Source organism: Rousettus aegyptiacus, unplaced genomic scaffold (genome assembly GCF_014176215.1).
Source record: "Rousettus aegyptiacus isolate mRouAeg1 unplaced genomic scaffold, mRouAeg1.p scaffold_m13_p_3, whole genome shotgun sequence".
Classification (NCBI taxonomy): domain Eukaryota; kingdom Metazoa; phylum Chordata; class Mammalia; order Chiroptera; family Pteropodidae; genus Rousettus; species Rousettus aegyptiacus.
In genome coordinates, this window is record NW_023416306.1 from 53153746 (window position 1) to 53170686 (window position 16941).

The following is a 16941-nucleotide window of genomic DNA, read 5'->3' on the forward strand; positions in this document are numbered from 1 at the left end:
CTTTGTTTACTTATATTTAAAAAAATTAAAATAAGGACTATAATATCTTGTATGGTTTTGTATTATGCCTGCATGTGTTCCAAGTTTGGAAAATGAGTACTTAGTAAATGATAATTGCTTTGTTTACTGCATATTTTGACAGAATATTTCTTACATATAGTTAACCCTATAAAGTAACAACAATGCACAAGTACTTATTAATCTTTGAATATACACTATACACCTGTATATAGTGTGTTTGTTTGCAAATTATTATATAAAAAAGCAGCGAAAATAAAAATAAACACTAATAGCATTAAAATGAGAGAAATATATATATAAAGATATAGGTGAACTGTGGCTAATGTTTGATGGGTATTGACTGATGAAATTTAGTTAAGATTTTGGCCAGTGACCTCATTGTTAAATCATGACAATTATGTTCAGAGAGAAGGTTTAAGAAACAAGTAGGGAAGAACTTTACTGTATTTCATGGTCTTAATAAAAATAGAAATCAGTTTAGATGTCTTTAAATACGAGCATTCTAATGCTGTATGCTTCATTTTAAGCATGTTCCTTCGATCCTTTAAAGATTTTGAATTTTGCCCATCAGAATCTATGTTCTTAATGGGAGGCCCATACAGTTCTATCTTTATAGTCCTAATAGTTAAGACAAATAGCCAAGTACTTAAAAAATGTCAAATTCTTAACAAGTATTTTTACAATAAATAAAAAATAAAAGGAATTGATATAGCATGGTAATTGGAAGAGCTGAGAATAAACAAAATTAATCCCTCATAACTACTACACATTACTAGAATTGATAGTTATGTTGTACTGATAGTTTTATCTAATATTTAGCTTTTAATTTTAAATTTTATATACATCACAAATAAATCTCAGTAACTAGAATTCATTCATAATACAAGTTCCTGGTGGAAAATCCAAACACCTGTTCTTGAGGTAAGGATCCACAATGTTTCAGATTAAAAAAAAAAAAAGTTTAATAATTTAAAATATTTTCATTTCTAAGTTAAAGAAGTAAAAGAGAATCAGACTTGTTAGCACAGAATGTCTATAATCCAGGTATACTTTATAGCTGGAATAATCTACTTTAATATGATTACATGTTATTAACTTTAAGTATAGTTTTTTAATAAACCTTTAAAACATTGTCTTCTCTCACTTATAGCTATAAATGGTGTTTCTATTTACTATATTCCAGTATTTTCAAAAAGGAAAGCAAGAGATATATTACAAAGTCATAAACTCTTAATTGCCATTACTTGAATGATCTTTTTCACAAGAAAATTCAGTAGTGGACCCACGTCAAATGTGGAGGCAAGAACAGTGGAGAATGAGACAGACTTTCGGATCTAAAGAGTATGCCCCTCAGGACAAATTACAGAATATTATGAGTGGGCGTGATGTGAGAGGGTAAATATAAGGTAAACAGGAGCTATTTTCAATATCTAAAGATTTATAATATGGCCAAAAGTTCCAAATAGTGGCATCTTTCAGTGGTGGTATTCAAAGTTATGTCCTGTTTTCTATGACATGTTGGATTGAATTAGGCCCACGTAACAAACTTGAGGTAAAAAGAAAGAATCTATAAATGCTTGGTAGAAAGTCCTTAGCAAGAAGACATGAAGTCAATTACACTAAAAAAAACCCTACAGTCCTAAACAAAAACAAGGCAAGTCAGAAAACCAATCCTATGAAGTGGGCTGGCTATGAAAACCTGGTAATGGCTAGTGGAGGCTGCAATTAAATAAGTAACCAGGCTGTCAACTGTAGAACTATTTTCAGCTCCACCTATGTGAGGGTAGATTATCTCAAATATTTAGGCCAGGGTAAGGCAAAGCAAGGGAGGGTGAGGCAGAAGCCACAGTCTGATGCTCATCAGCACCAATAACTGGGAGGAAAAAAGGCTAACAGGCAATTCATCTCCTTGTGTCCTGAGGAAGACTAATTTTCAGTATTATAAAAATTGCATAGCTAGGCATAGACGTTAACTTTCTATTTTTAATATTTGCTATTTGAAAATCATCTTATTGTTAAACAGATAATAATATGAGTTTTTCAACGTTAAAAACTGTTTGTTCTCACCAAAATCATCCCCAGGTTACTGATCTTTATACCTATGCATAAAGCACTACAGAGAGGGATATTTCACAGCCCTGGTACCAGAAGTATTTACAATCAAAATTGTTCTTAATGTCTTCTCCAGGACTTTAAGTTTCCACAAAGTCGATCCAAATTTTAAGGTGAGAAATCAGATTCTAGATAGAAGGTCAAGCAACTTTAGTAGAATGCTATTATAGAAAATGCACAGTTTTGTTTTCAAACTTCATCTTTACAGAAATTAAGCCCTTGAAACTACACTAAACTATTTTTGCTAACGTGTCAATAATGTTTGCATAAAATAAATTCCCTTCAGGTAATCTGGCTCATTGGAGCAAAATTATTTGAACATATAGGATATACAGGTCTTAAACCATAGTGTGCATAACAGTTATCAGGGGAATTTATAGATTCCTGGACTCCATGTCAAGGGGTTCTGATTTTGCAATTTAGAGATAAAACTTGGAAACTGATTTTTAAGCAAGCCACTTAGATCATTACTCTGGCAAATACCGAATAAAACAGATAAAAAAGAAAAAAGAAAAAAGAAACTGGAAGGTCTTAGTGTTGACACTGAATAGCAGAAATGGAATATTGAGAATGGGAGGGATGAGGATTTCCTTCTGATTCACTAAAAACTGCCAAAATCATCTTTGAAGGCAGCCATGTTTTATATCCACAAGAGAATTAAAGAGAGTGGGAGATTATGATAAAGCTTTTATCTTGGGTAAAACTGATGGAGTCACAGTGCTGTGATGTGTGAAACCAGCAGAGAGAATATCATGCCATAAAATATAAAATTCCCCAAGTATGCCAGAAAAAAAAATTCAGATATTCAAGTAATTAGGTTATTCTAAAGAGTTTTGGTTTTAAAATACTATTAAATTGCTCCCAAAAGTTACCTTTAACAAGGCTCTTAAGTAGAAAGAACAAAATCTAAATACACTCCTAAATGTCCATTCATAGTAGTTAAAATCAAGCCTTATTTTTCTCTGTCCCCATGCATGAGTAAAAATAAATGAAACAACCAAACTTCATTTGACTCTATACCCCCAAAAGTGATTACTTTGTCATTTTCACTGCAATGGGACACATATGCCATCCACAACAAATTACTAATGTGCTCTCTGATATTTTGCAAATAAATACAATGTATTTTTACTTGTGAGTACCATCTGCAGGATTTCAAGCATGCAAAATATTTTGATGCTTCAGGGAATTTTATATAATTGATGCTATCTTTTTCTAAGAATGCTTCAAATGACTGATTATGAAATATCCGCCCAGTTTCACTAACATTAACTCTTGAAATACTACCCCCATTCTCTGACCCCAGTTTGGGTGGTCAACCTACTTCATCAGTGTGCTCCCCTAAATCCCTGCTACTTTACATGAAAACAAAACCACCACCACAAGTTACCTAGGTAATGGAATAGGATTTTCTCCTGGATGTATTGGACTATTTCTCATTACCCATAAAAACAGAGACAGGTATCAGACTTCCTTCATGCAGTAAGTAGTAACTAGGTACTCTGGAATCACCTCACCACTATTCCCTTCTTTCTGTCATGAGAGCTCTCTAGACAAGGTCAAATCTTCTTGCTAGGTTGCTGCTCTTGAACAGGAAGCCTCCCAATCACCCCGGACTTACCAGAACCATATGGTGCTTGGGAAGGTATTTTGTAGCATTAAAAAGGGAGCTCGTAGGGCTGTCTGTGGAGCTGAGGTCTCAGACTGGGAAATGAAACTGCTTTGCCTTTTCACAGAACCAGCTGAGATACCTGCCTGTAGGTGATGTACATCACACTTTTTAAAAGAGGCAGCTCCACGTGATGAAGCTGTATCCTGCTAGAGCAGCCCCCAGTTAGAAGTGCCAAAAACGAAAATCGCACAAGGGTAGCAGTAGCCCACGTGATTCACAATCAGCATCGAGGACTTTTCTCATATGGAAGAACTTGTGAACAAGTCAGATGAGCTGGGATGCCAAATTGAGAGCAGTGGAAGGGGAAGGAAAAGCTATATTCTAATCAGAGTCTTTATTTTTAGTCTGAACCCTATTACTAACCTTGTGAGTTGACCCATGGATTTTACATTATAGTTTTCAGAAATAATAGTTGCAGATCCAAAGATTCTTCAGTGCCTTTTCTCTTATGTTTGCTTATACCACCACCTTTATCAACCATAGCCCATTAACTCCATATCTTGGCTTGAGTTGTAAACACAGAGACATATGACCACTAGACTAGGTACTCTCTGAGGGCCAGATATGCATTTCAAAAGAAGAACCCAAATTATATAAGATGTGATGGTAAATGCTTAGATATATGTAGAATAAAACAGAGATACCACTTGTCACACTAATACACATTTATATAATTTATCTCATTTAATCACAATTATTCAAGACAAGAAAACAAAAGCCTAGAGAAGTTTATATCTTGTCCAATCCGACACAGCTTCTAAATGGTAGATACTAGTTTCCAAATGGTAGAAAACATCTGATCTTAGGGACTATGGTTCAAACAATATTTGTCTATCCTGTAATATGTTTTAAAGATAGTAAGAAAAAATATATCACATATAACATAATTTTAAATAAGTATATCCTTATATCTTCATTTATTTCAATAGGAGATTTTTCAAAATGTTAGTCATGTGGATAAAACAAATACGTGCACACCTTTATTTCCCTTTCTTATATATATAAAAAAAAAGTCATACTTCTTGAATCTTCAAGGTTTCCAAGTATTAAAAGTAAATTGGCTGCATTGGTAACATAGTGAATATGTCTCTGAAAATTAAGTAACGAAAAATGCACACTTTGGTAATCTCTAATCAATAACCTATTTATCAGAGATTCCAAGATATTTTCTAAGTTGAAACAAACACATGTCTGAGGATGTCCAAATACCGGAAAAACAGGATGTTTTGTGTATTTGGATGCTTGTCATTTAAAGAAAAAAGTTTTAATAAACTTTTTGGGAAAATTACCAGTGGAGGAAGCAGCTCTGTTTATCAGCGAAATTGGCTTCCTGGACTACTCACAGTGAGTTCCATCTGATCCCAAAAGATCGATGTGTACAACAAGTACAATCTACAACAGCTATTTTCATAATGAGGAATTCAAGAAAGAAACATGTAGCTAGATGATAATAATAATAATAATAATAATAATAAACAGCTAGTGAGAAAAAGAAATAAAACAATAAACCTAGGTACCAAATTTAAAAAAAAAAATCAAATTGGGAGGATTACGATTAGCAATGTCCTCTTTCAAAGCTTTGACACAAAACCAATTGATTAACTCTGCATGAACCAATTTGACTAAATTAAAATAGAAAGTCAAGATAGTCATATCTTCTTAAAAGTATATATGGAAGTCTGACTATTGTCTATCCTAATTTTTTTTTAAATAATAATGAAATAGCAAGGGAAAAGAATCCCAATAGTTAACATAATGAACTGTTGTGAATCATTCTAGATTTTAAGGAGAGCACATTTGTCTTAGGTGTGACTGCTAAACTCTGGACTGGCATTATAATATTTTAGTTCATAATCTTCAGATGCCAGGCTCCCAATAAAAAAAGAAAAAAAAAACTAGCTATATACTCATTTAAGAACTGGCCCTTCTAGCCAGTTAATGATCCACCCAAATTCAGCAAGGCTCTAACAACCAAATCAAAATCTTCAAATACATTTTTCAGAACACAGCAATACACTGAAACTGTGGGTACTTACTGTTTAAAAGCTTAATATGGCAAAGTCAGAGAAAAGCGTGATCCCACTAAGGAATAACATATGTCCAGCACCTAATTCAGTTCCTGATCAAAATCAGTTATCAATATAATGTAAAAATAAATGCATAGACAGATGGCATTGATAAACAAGCCCCAGAAGCAGAGTATGCTATGCTGGTCCACTCTCGCTGGTAAGTTACCCAGATAGTCCCATGCCACGAACACCAGTCTGTTACATTATAGTTCCACCACCAAGCAATTCAGGGTTAACTCTGGAATATAAAGCTACTGTTGAGATGCATTTAATTCTTCAAGGATATTAAAAACTAGCTCTTAACCTTTCTTTTTAGATAACCAAACTTTAATCTTTCTAGTGGTTCTTTGTAGGAATCAGGTCTTGCCACTTGGAAGATCAGGAATCATGCTGGAAGCAGGAAAGAATCTGACTCAAAGTATGGTAAAAAACAGAAGTTGACAAGCAAACATAAATCATTGTTATTGTAATTGTTATTATTTATTATTATTGGCATTATTATTATCCTCGTCTGTTAGTTCACTGATTGGATGATTAAATATCAAACATACAAGAACTTAACAATGTTTTCTGGAGTTGGACAGTCCATAATTCAAATAATAATTAAATGGATGAGGAGGGGGAGGTTTAATCTTAAACAAAACTCTTGGAGAATGTTTATATATACAAAGGTATGATGTTTAAAAGATTTCTCTTTGGAATAAAAAAGACCTTAAATGCCACCCACTAGCTATGCAATTTTAGACAAAATTGGTTAACCTGTCTAGATTCAGGAACTTCATTGGTAAATTGGCACAATGCCTACTCCATAAACTTATTTTAGGACAAAATAGTGCAGATAGATAACAGAATTTAGCATAAAAAAATGTAGTATTGAAGTATTGCTCTCTATTATTATGTTACTAGAAATAACATGAGCAAAAGTGGGATCTGTATAAGAGATCACTGTGATGCATCTTTGAGCAAAACTCACTGTGTTTGGTTACTGCGCTACCATACTGTTGACTATAAGATGAAAAGGTTAAAGTGAAATGTTCTCACCAAGCAAGCCTTAACATCTTCGCTTCTACTTAGACACACTGTTATATCTGTTTCATAGAGTTGATGAAAATCAATCATATATTTTAGAAAGTGTACCATCAAGAATTGAAAACTGTCCCTTTTTTGATTCAACTGAAGTTACAGCAAGTACTGCAAAGCCTAAAGATTCATGTTCTTCAAGCAATAACTTTATGGTGTTATTTAATAAGATTTAATTAGATTCTTTATACAAGAGGTAAAGGTAAATTTAGGGCAGGTGCTTCTGTAGAATCTGTTGACATATATATTTTATAATTTTAATGGGCATGTATGTACATATGTATGTATACGTCTGTGTGTATATCTGTGTATATATATTTATGTTGATTATTGAAAAATCATTGTCATAACAAAAGTCAGGAATCTTCACTGTCAATGTTTGCTACACCATTGTCATTCAATAATTAAATTAAAAAATCCATAAGTTACTTATATTCAGTTAAAATGCTAATGAGTTGGCAAATTAAGTTCTACAGAGTTCTTAAATGTCAGATTCAATCTGAAATTTCTGTTACTGATTAATGGAATAGAGTATATAACTCTTCTCATTCACAGAACATTGAACAGAAATATACAATGAGGGAAAATGGATGCATTTGGAAATTCTCAGAAAGACCAAAAACTCTAAGGACAAGTGAATTGAATTATTAAAAAAGGAAAACAAAACAACCAAACACTCCTGCATGAATAAATTTACAGATAAAAACAGAAGAATCTTCCTTAGAAAAGAGTTGATGAGGTTTGTATATCTAAAATTGAAATTTTGAAATGCTGTAGCCAAGACACTGAATGAGAATTTTTGGTAGTGATTCTCATCAATGAGGAAACCACACATGCATAAAAAAATATAGAACTAGGATAAATGAAAGCTGCAGGAAGATTTATTAAATAATGAGAAAACAGAAAATTGAGACCAAACGGAATATTTTTTTCCTTTTGTAACAGATTCTAAAAGAAATTAAAAGTTAAAGTCAGAAATCTACTGTATGTACAGGTTATGAACAAATATACTTAAGGTAATTACATAAAAACTAGATGTGATTATTCCTTCATACGGATTTCATCATTTAATCCTTTTGTTGTCTTCATAAATTTATAAGTTAAAGATTCTTCCTATGTGTTTAGTGTTGTCTATAATGAATAATAATTACCAAGTTTTCAAGCATTTATTATTGACCAGGCATGACACAGAGACAAAATTTTATTTATTCTTCTTTTTATTCTTAATGATAATATTATGAGGTAAATGTTATTTTCCTATTATTCATATATGATAAAACCTTTAAAGAAGTTTAGTGATTTTCCTAATTGCACAGGTAATGCATGAATCCCGCCTAAGTAAATCAGATAAATATCTAATGAAGTCCTGCAGATAAGATTTTAGGGCCCAGAAGCAAGCACACTAAATTGGCATCACCATTATAGCATTAAGTATGTCACTTTACATGGCCTAATTATATGTGATGCATGGGCATACCACAAATTACTCAAGTCACATATAATCTTGATGCAGCCTTTGATATAGAGAAACCTCCTGTGTCCACAGCAGAGGTTGGCAAATTTTCTGATAGGGGTCAGGTAGTAAATAGCTTAGGATTTTACTTAGGATGCAGACAGGCTATACTGCAACTCCTCAACTCTGTTGTTATAGCACAAAAGGAGCCATAGACAACAAAGAAATGAATGAGCATGGCTGTGTTCCAATGCAATTTTATTTATGAACATTAAAATTTGAATTTCATTTGATATTCATGTGTCATAAAATATTCTTGTTGTTATTTCTTTTCAACCATTTAAAAATGCAAAACCATTCTAAGCTCTGGGGCCATATCGAAACAGATGGTAGACCCAATTTGGCACACAGGCTATAGTCTTCTGACTCTCTACAGTGTCTAAAGTTCTTATTGGTAGTGGCTTAGGCACTTCAGTATTCATAAAATATGATATAACTCTATCTTGCTATTTATAACCAAGGTAACTTTTAATTTACTATTTGATGCATCACTTTAATTCATTATTCAGCTTTAAAGTGATGTAATTAATTATGCCCATAAAATGCACGTTAACTAATCCCCAGTCATATCATAAAGAACCAATGTAAAGCTTGTCTGATTATTAAAATTAAGTAGTATTTTTCAAATCAGAACTTATAGTTCTGGGCTCAAGGAGAAAGGCCTTGGAAAGTTTTTGAACATTTGAATAACAGTTTGAAAATTTTTATTCTAGTAAATCTTAAAATGTTTTTTAAGATAGAATCTTCCAAGATTCCTAAGAAATAAAATATAAAATATCTAACCTTTTCTCTAAAGCATCCCATTGGTACTTACAAGTTTAGCTATCATAAATAAATTCTGTGTATTTTCTTTTTTTCCTACTTTTTTATTTTTTTAGAGATAATATGTCCACCATAATTTTACTTTTTTTTGATAAGTTTTCTAATTAAAAAATAGGTTATGTGACTTATAATTTAGTTTCAAAAATCCCTTTTAATTTCAGGGTTTCTTCAAAATCAAGACCCACTCAGAAGCAAAAACAGAAAAAACAGAATATCTGACCTATTGTCCATTTTGACAGACGAAGCCAAACATCAAGAGTTCTTGTGTGTTATTACACCTTTTGGCACATTTAGAGATCATATACAGTAACTCCCAGAAGCTACCAGTGCTATCAACTTTATTTTCTTCTAACAGTTATATTATCAAATTGAGGGTCTTAGGGCACTTTTTTCCATACCTTTAAAATTAATAGAAGAAAAAAGATATATTTCCTCTTTTGGATTCTAAAATAGCCATACATCAAACAAAATGAAAAAAAAAAAAATCTAATCTACAGCCATGCTACCCTGAACAAGCCTGATCCCATCTGATCTCGGAAGCTAAGCAGAATCGGGCCTGGTTAGTACTTGGATGGAAGACCACCTAGGAAGATCAGATAATGTGGGCATAAAAAATAAAAAAAATAAGGGATTGTAAGCTGACCAGGTCCTTGCAATCTATGAGGTCAACTAAGGGTTGCCTTACCTAAAACAACAACAACAACAACAACAACAATAAAACCTAATAATAGTATAATATTTGCCAGATTTCTCCATTGATAATAATTCCTTTACAGGCATTTAATTGATTCAAAAATTGAGTGGTCCTGACCATAATACTGCCATCATTTCTGCAATGATGGCTTTGAGGTACATCAAAGCGGCCCTTCTTTACAGAAGCAAAGGCTATACAAAGTTTGATCATTAACATTAGAGCAATTATAATGCAATATTACAGAAAAGCTGTTAAAAAACAAACACAGGAAGTTAGGGAAACTATGACTTTCATTTTTACAAAACACTGTATTAGTCAATAAATTCTTATTTACGTTCAGTTAATTCCCATAGCAATGCTCAGTAAAATAAAGGCAAGGAAATCTTTCCAAAATAGCAAGCTTCTCTCTACTTTGACACATCATGACTGGTCATGAGAAACGAAGAAGCTAGAATTGCCCACAGGATATACTACTTGAAGTACTAGGAGATAAAATCTTCCTTATAGGTACAGTAACACCTAGAAATACATCCAGTATATACAAGTCAAAGGAGTGTAATCTTTATTCACCGAGATTAGTGGGATGGATGGCAAGAGAAATTAAAGCTGTACAAGAGAGGATTCTAAAGAGATTAAAGTGGAATTAGTGACAATAGTCAGCAGTCATAGAGGAAATTAATTATAAGAGGAAATTTTAGAGAAAAAAAAAAGAGGTTTATATTTGAAACTCTTGGGAAAATGATTACAGAATCTGTTAGGCTGTCTCAATTTCTGATGAACCCTGTGTTGTAGGAATACATTTCTCAGCAAAGCTTCACTCTGTCATTTGACCAACTCCATATTCTCCATTCCCTTTTGAATGGATACCCCTATGGAAAATGGCATTGCTCAATAGGACTAGAGAGTTCTATTGATCAGTGAGCTATAGAAAATAAAGTAGTGATCTAGGGCTGAAGTGTGTAAGAAAAGAGACGTTCAGGGAAACAAATTAGAATAAAACATGAATTGGGCCATGGAAAAATGAGGAACAAAAATGGTGGTAATTGTTAAAGAACTCATATATTCTCCTTCTTCCTTTTTAACCCTCAACATACAAGCTTTGGAAGTTGGAGCTTTTGTTGCGGCCTTTATATTATAAGCATGCTAATCATCAACTTTGTGGAAATTGTATTTAGCTCCAATCTATCTGCCTAGTAGCTATTGCAATTTATTATGCCACAATTTCAAATATTTTGCCCTCAGTGTCCAAAACTAGAAATAGAACGAGGGACATCTCCATGACTTTGTCTTTCCCCTGATGGCAACTTTCTGAAGTCCTCTGACTTTTGACTCCTTATTGCTAGGGTGTGAAACATCATTCCGTTTCTTCCCATTTGACTTGGCATATATTAGGGAGATAGAAAAGGGAACAACAGTTCATTGGAATGAAGCCCTGAGTAAGTTAAATGCCTGCTGAATAAATGTGCAGTATCTCTTTCCCAGGCCTAGGTAATTGCTTTTTTTATTTATCTCAAACCATTTTCATCCTCTCCCATCGCCTAATAGAGTCACTCCCCGCACACAGTGGATTTTCATCACAGAAGCTCACAGGATGCAGGCTTTGCTGATAAAAAAATAAATAAATAAAATCATGGAGTCCATATTACAGCAAGCAGAAGCTGAAGTTTTACATTTATATATTAAATTAAAATTGCTTTCTGCTTATATTATACAAAATGTAAATTGTGGCTCAGTCAGGCAGTAGACAGAAGTTGGCTGCCTTTAGAGCGGAGATGTCTGAAAGTTCTATTTCAGGGCAAACACCCTTCATGAGCCATACAGACACTTATTAATAAGTTAATATGGTGGTATTTATTCTAATCACATATAGTACCTGTCTTATGCAAGAGTGAAAGTCTAGGTGAAGGAAGAGAATGTTAATATCTTTTAAATAAATATGACTGATAAATACTCCCCTTAAAGTAAATGAAAAAAAATTCAAATGGAAATCAAGAATTTTAAGTGAATAAAAATAAAAAAAAAAATGTGTTCTCACTCTACTCTGAACCATTATCTATGTCAACAGATTTACTCCTTAATACCTATCAGGCCTTTATATTTTTCCTCTTAACCAGACACTCAGGGAACTGTGATCTACAGTCTGTGCAATTGTTTTAGTGAATAAAAAACCACAGGCCCTAAATTTAAAAAAAAACAAAAACAAAAAAACTCACGTTTCGGTAATGAGACATCTTTTTCATTATTAAAATGTGGATTATTTCATAATGTTCTGGAGGCTCTATAACTAAAAGATATTTACCACTAGTAGACACATATGGACAATAAACCTGATAACACAAAAACAGTTATGCTTAGTCTGTTTTTAGACAGCATAATGAAAATATGCCTGATTTTAGAGAGACTAACATTTCTACAAAAAATAGTACATTTGACTTCAAATTTCCTTCAGTTTTTTCTGCTCTTGGACTTGACAGATAATGACTGTTCTAGTAAACAAATACTTGGTGTAGTAATTAATCATTAGATCAAGAACAGTCCACATTCACACATTCACTTTCAGAATAGACATCATAATTCATTATGGCCACTCTTCCACCAAACCAATATTTGTGCACAGACTACTCAACAGCTCACACAGCAGTGACTAGTAATTGTCTTGTGTCTCAGTTTTTTAATCTTTAATATAGGTAGACAAAAGCTCTGGATTATACAGTTTCAGGCAAAATTAAGAATTATATAACTAAAAGTTTTTTTTTAATAGCATAGCCTCATTTTAACAATGCAGAAATTAAAGTCAATCACAGTGAAGTGATTTGCTCAAATCATCAATTATTTGTCAAGCAGAAAAGGAGAAAAAAATTAGTCAACACATTAGTTTCATAGATAAAGAAACTGAGACACAGAGCAAAAACATTTGCCCAAGAACAGGTGTCAAATCTTGTGCCAACGTCAATCAACCGAGGTGGCTTTCTGGACAACTGTGTTGAGAATTCTAAAGCTGAGTCAGAGACAAATGGACCAGTTGATAAAATAGCAATGTCTCTGAGGTTTGAGGATAGCGAAGGGCAGAAAAGTAAATAACAAATGTTATACAATATCCCTTATTTAACCTCCTTATTTTGAAACCAGTCACACCAAAATAACCTCATGATAATGACTGGATTCCCAAAGAGCACCCTCCACTTTTGAGGAAAGATTGGTTTTGTCATGTTTGTATAACTATTCTAGTTCATATGTAAGCAGTATTGCTCAATAGCTATAAATGAGTTGGTATTCTGATTTACTACAAAAGTTCTGTGAACATAGGTAATGCTCCTGAGATCTAGTCTTATAGTGATGACAAATTTGTATTTCTGCACCTGCAGTTTCAAGGTCAGATTCTGGAATATGGTAGCATCGCCAAGGTAATACAAGGCCATTTGGGAGAAAGCCAGTTGGCTTTCTCCTTTGAACAAGCCTCTGTTTCTTCATGTACTTCAAAGTTCCATCCAGTACATTTGCACCTAATTTTAGATAACAGTATAGAAAATCACAACTTAGAAAATAAATTAGAATATTTCACTTTAAAGAAGTGTTTCTCACAAGGTTTCTAATAATAACGAACTCTCTGATACACTTAAAATAAAATTTGATTTTCCCAAATAGTTTAAAAATAACTCCTCAGTAGTGTAGATATCCTGCATAAACTAATATTCACATGTCCATAAACGATATCCATCAGAAAAAAAGCAAATAATTGGTAACGCAAAACTATTTTCTCATTCTAAGAATCATATAGCATATGGCATGTCACAAGATCTGCATTTGAAGAGTGCTGTTATTATTATTCTACTGCAGAGTCACTAAAAGCAAAACAGATGCAGAAAAAGGATTACAAAACCAGCTATGAAAAACATCATTATCAAGAAATTGTTTTTGAAGAAGAGCTTGAGCCAAGTTCAAGGAAGTTTATTTCTTTCTGGACAAGTATTTAATTTTATGCAAGTGGGCATATTTGCCTTATTTGGATTAAGGACAGACACAATAGTTTTTTGCGGTTTCTTATTTATTGTTCATACATGTTTACAAGACTATAGAGATATTAAGTATATTTTACCAATCTCTCTGGTGGTTGCTATTTCCCCTCAGTACCCTCATGCTGCTACTTTCTCTTATCTTTCTTATGCCTAGGTTGCAAGAATAGAAGTTTAAGACTATGAAAAATACATTCCCATTTCGCACCCTGAAGGAAAACAGACAAAGGCATAAATTAAAACACGAGGCAAAATAAATTGATGTCGCTTTGACTATTCTATTTTGGAAATATATTTGTGAAGCTTCTCTAGTACCACTAGCAATTCTAGTAAATTGTTCATCCGTACCAAAATGGCCTCACTTGCCAGTGATAGCCCTCAGTCAAAGCTTTCTTTCTGGCTTTTACCATCATAGCAGAAAATAGAGTTGTTAGTTTTGTTGCAGTTTTCTTTAACAAACCTCACAAAATTGGTGTACTTGTAATATGAATCTGAAAATTGGCATTTCTTCAAGAAAAATACAGTAGCAAGGAAATAAAACTAAAATTGCATAATGGATTATCAAGAAATAACTGTTGCAAAATAGACACTGTAGTGGAAAGATTTTATTTTTTATAATCAGACAATAATTTGAAAAATATTTATCATATTCCTTCAATGGTAAACGGAACCTCAGTTGTTGTTTTGCTAGTCTATGGTACTATACATAATGAATTATGTTATGTTATGACCACTTTTAAATTACAAAATTGCAAATATATGTAATTGGGGGAAGGTGATAAAAGAGAGGAGAGGGAAAGAGAGAGAATGGAATTATGCTAAGAAATTCTACCTACCATTCCAATCACGTGAGTGCATTGGGAGAAATAAATTTTATATTTCCCCAGTAAGACTCATTCCAATGAGTCTCTCGTATGAGACTAATTAGGCTTGACATAGTAATTTCTTATTCTTACAATTCATGGAAAGAATGTTGAAATGGTTTTTTAATTGTAGACGGTCCCTGACTGACGATGCTTCGAATTACGATTTTTTTGACTTTGCAGTGGTGTAAAAGCAGTACACGTTCATTAGAAATCATATTTTAAATTTTGAATTTTGATCTTTTCCCAGGCTAGAGATACATAGTGCAATACTCTCTTGTGGTGCTGGGTGGTGGTAGTGAGCCACAGTTCCCAGTCAGCCATGTGATCATGAAGGTAAACAACAAATGCTCTGCACTGTATTCGATGTGTTAGGTAAGTTTGCTCAACTGTAGGCTAATGTAAGTGTTCTGTATTTAAGATAGGCTAGGCTAAGCTATAACGTTTGGTAGGTTAGGTGTATTAAATACATTTTCGACCTCTGATATTTTCAATTTATGATAGTTTTAGTAGACATAATCCCATTGAAAATGGAGGAGCATCTGTACTAATATATGATATTTTGTGTATAATAACATCATCATCATATTTTTTTAAAAATGATAAGATGTTAAAGTTATATAGAAAAACTCTAGTAAAATGGAGTAAAGGAATTTATATATACAATTACTTACAAAGACTAAATTTATAATAATCTGGAAGAACCAGAGTTAGAATTTTCATAATTTGTATACATCCACAGATCATATTTAGATGATTTATTTTGACTACCATAGTTACATATGCTCATATGCTCTGGTTAAAGAATTTGCCATGCTGGGAACCTTTTGGTTGTTTACAGTTATTTTTTCATGATTATAAATTGCTTAGGTGTTCTGAGAATCAATTTCGATGTGGGGGTGAGGGAGAATTTACCCATACCACCAAGCAACTTTCAGACAACAGCTGGGTGTCCTACAATTCAACTTAATTCTGACATTACGGATCTGTAGATAGTGTCAGATCCCACAGGTAAAGGCTTGGTCTCACAAGTCTGCTCCCTACTCCACACATACTTCAGATGTCAATGGCAGGGCTACATCATAACCTGTGCTTTTAACAGACCAGCTATAGATTGAGGTTCCTAAAACTGCAACCTTGGGTATCAGTTGCCAATCATAAATCCAGGTTGTTACTCGTACTTCTGAATAAATGGCTAAAAACCAGACTAACTCCTTGAATTGGATTTATTTGCTAGAACTGCTCACAAAACTCATGAAAGCCCCCTAGATTACTGGTTTATCTTAAAAGGATATAACTCAGGCACAGCCATATGAAATAGACGCATAGGACAAGGAATAGGGAAAAGTGGTGAGTTTGCAGGCCCTCTCCAGGCACACCATTCTCCCAGCATCTCCGTGTGTTCACCAACCTGGATACTCTCTGAAGCCAGTGCTTTTGAGTTTTTACAAAGGCTTCATTCCACAGGCATGGCTGATTATAAATCATTGACCACTGGTAACTGATTCAACCTCCAGACCTTCTACGCTCCCAGAAGACTGAAAGTTTCAATTCTTTAATCATCTGTCTGGTTCTCCTAGAACCAGCTACCATCCTTGGTATGGTTCAAAAGTCACCTCATTAAAACAACAAGACACACTTTTATCACCCTTATAACTCTCATCAGTCAGGAAATTTCAAGAGTTTTAAGAGTTCTGTGATGAAGGCCAAATCATCCATCTTTGTCCATATTTTTTAAATCAAATTCAATAATTCTTGCTTAAGAGTAGGTTCTTAAGGATAATATTACAAGCCAAATGCTACATATCATTGTAAACTTTTCCTACAAGATTGCTTTCCTCAAAAGTATTTTCTAATCAGTTTAATCCCAATAGCTGTGTACAAAGGAATCCCTTGACAAACCTGCTCCTACTGAGTACCACTGTGAGGAAAAAAGTTAATTCTCTGCCATTTCTAAAAGCAAAGACATATTTAGATAAAATAAATTGATATGTCCATTTCAACAAAAGTTTTATTATATTCTCTCAAAGGAGGGCAAGATAAATTAGGTTATTGCAAAAAGCCATCTCTGTCTATGAAACA

General features: G+C 33.3%; 1 protein-coding gene and 1 pseudogene across 39 annotated transcripts in view; one reads left to right on the forward strand and one right to left on the reverse strand.

Moving 5' to 3' along the window:
* Positions 1–16941, reverse strand: part of PTPRD (protein tyrosine phosphatase receptor type D) — a 1934582-nt gene that overhangs the window by 1290391 nt on the left and 627250 nt on the right. The window lies entirely within an intron of this gene.
* LOC118600916 lies at positions 9779–9897 on the forward strand (annotated as a pseudogene).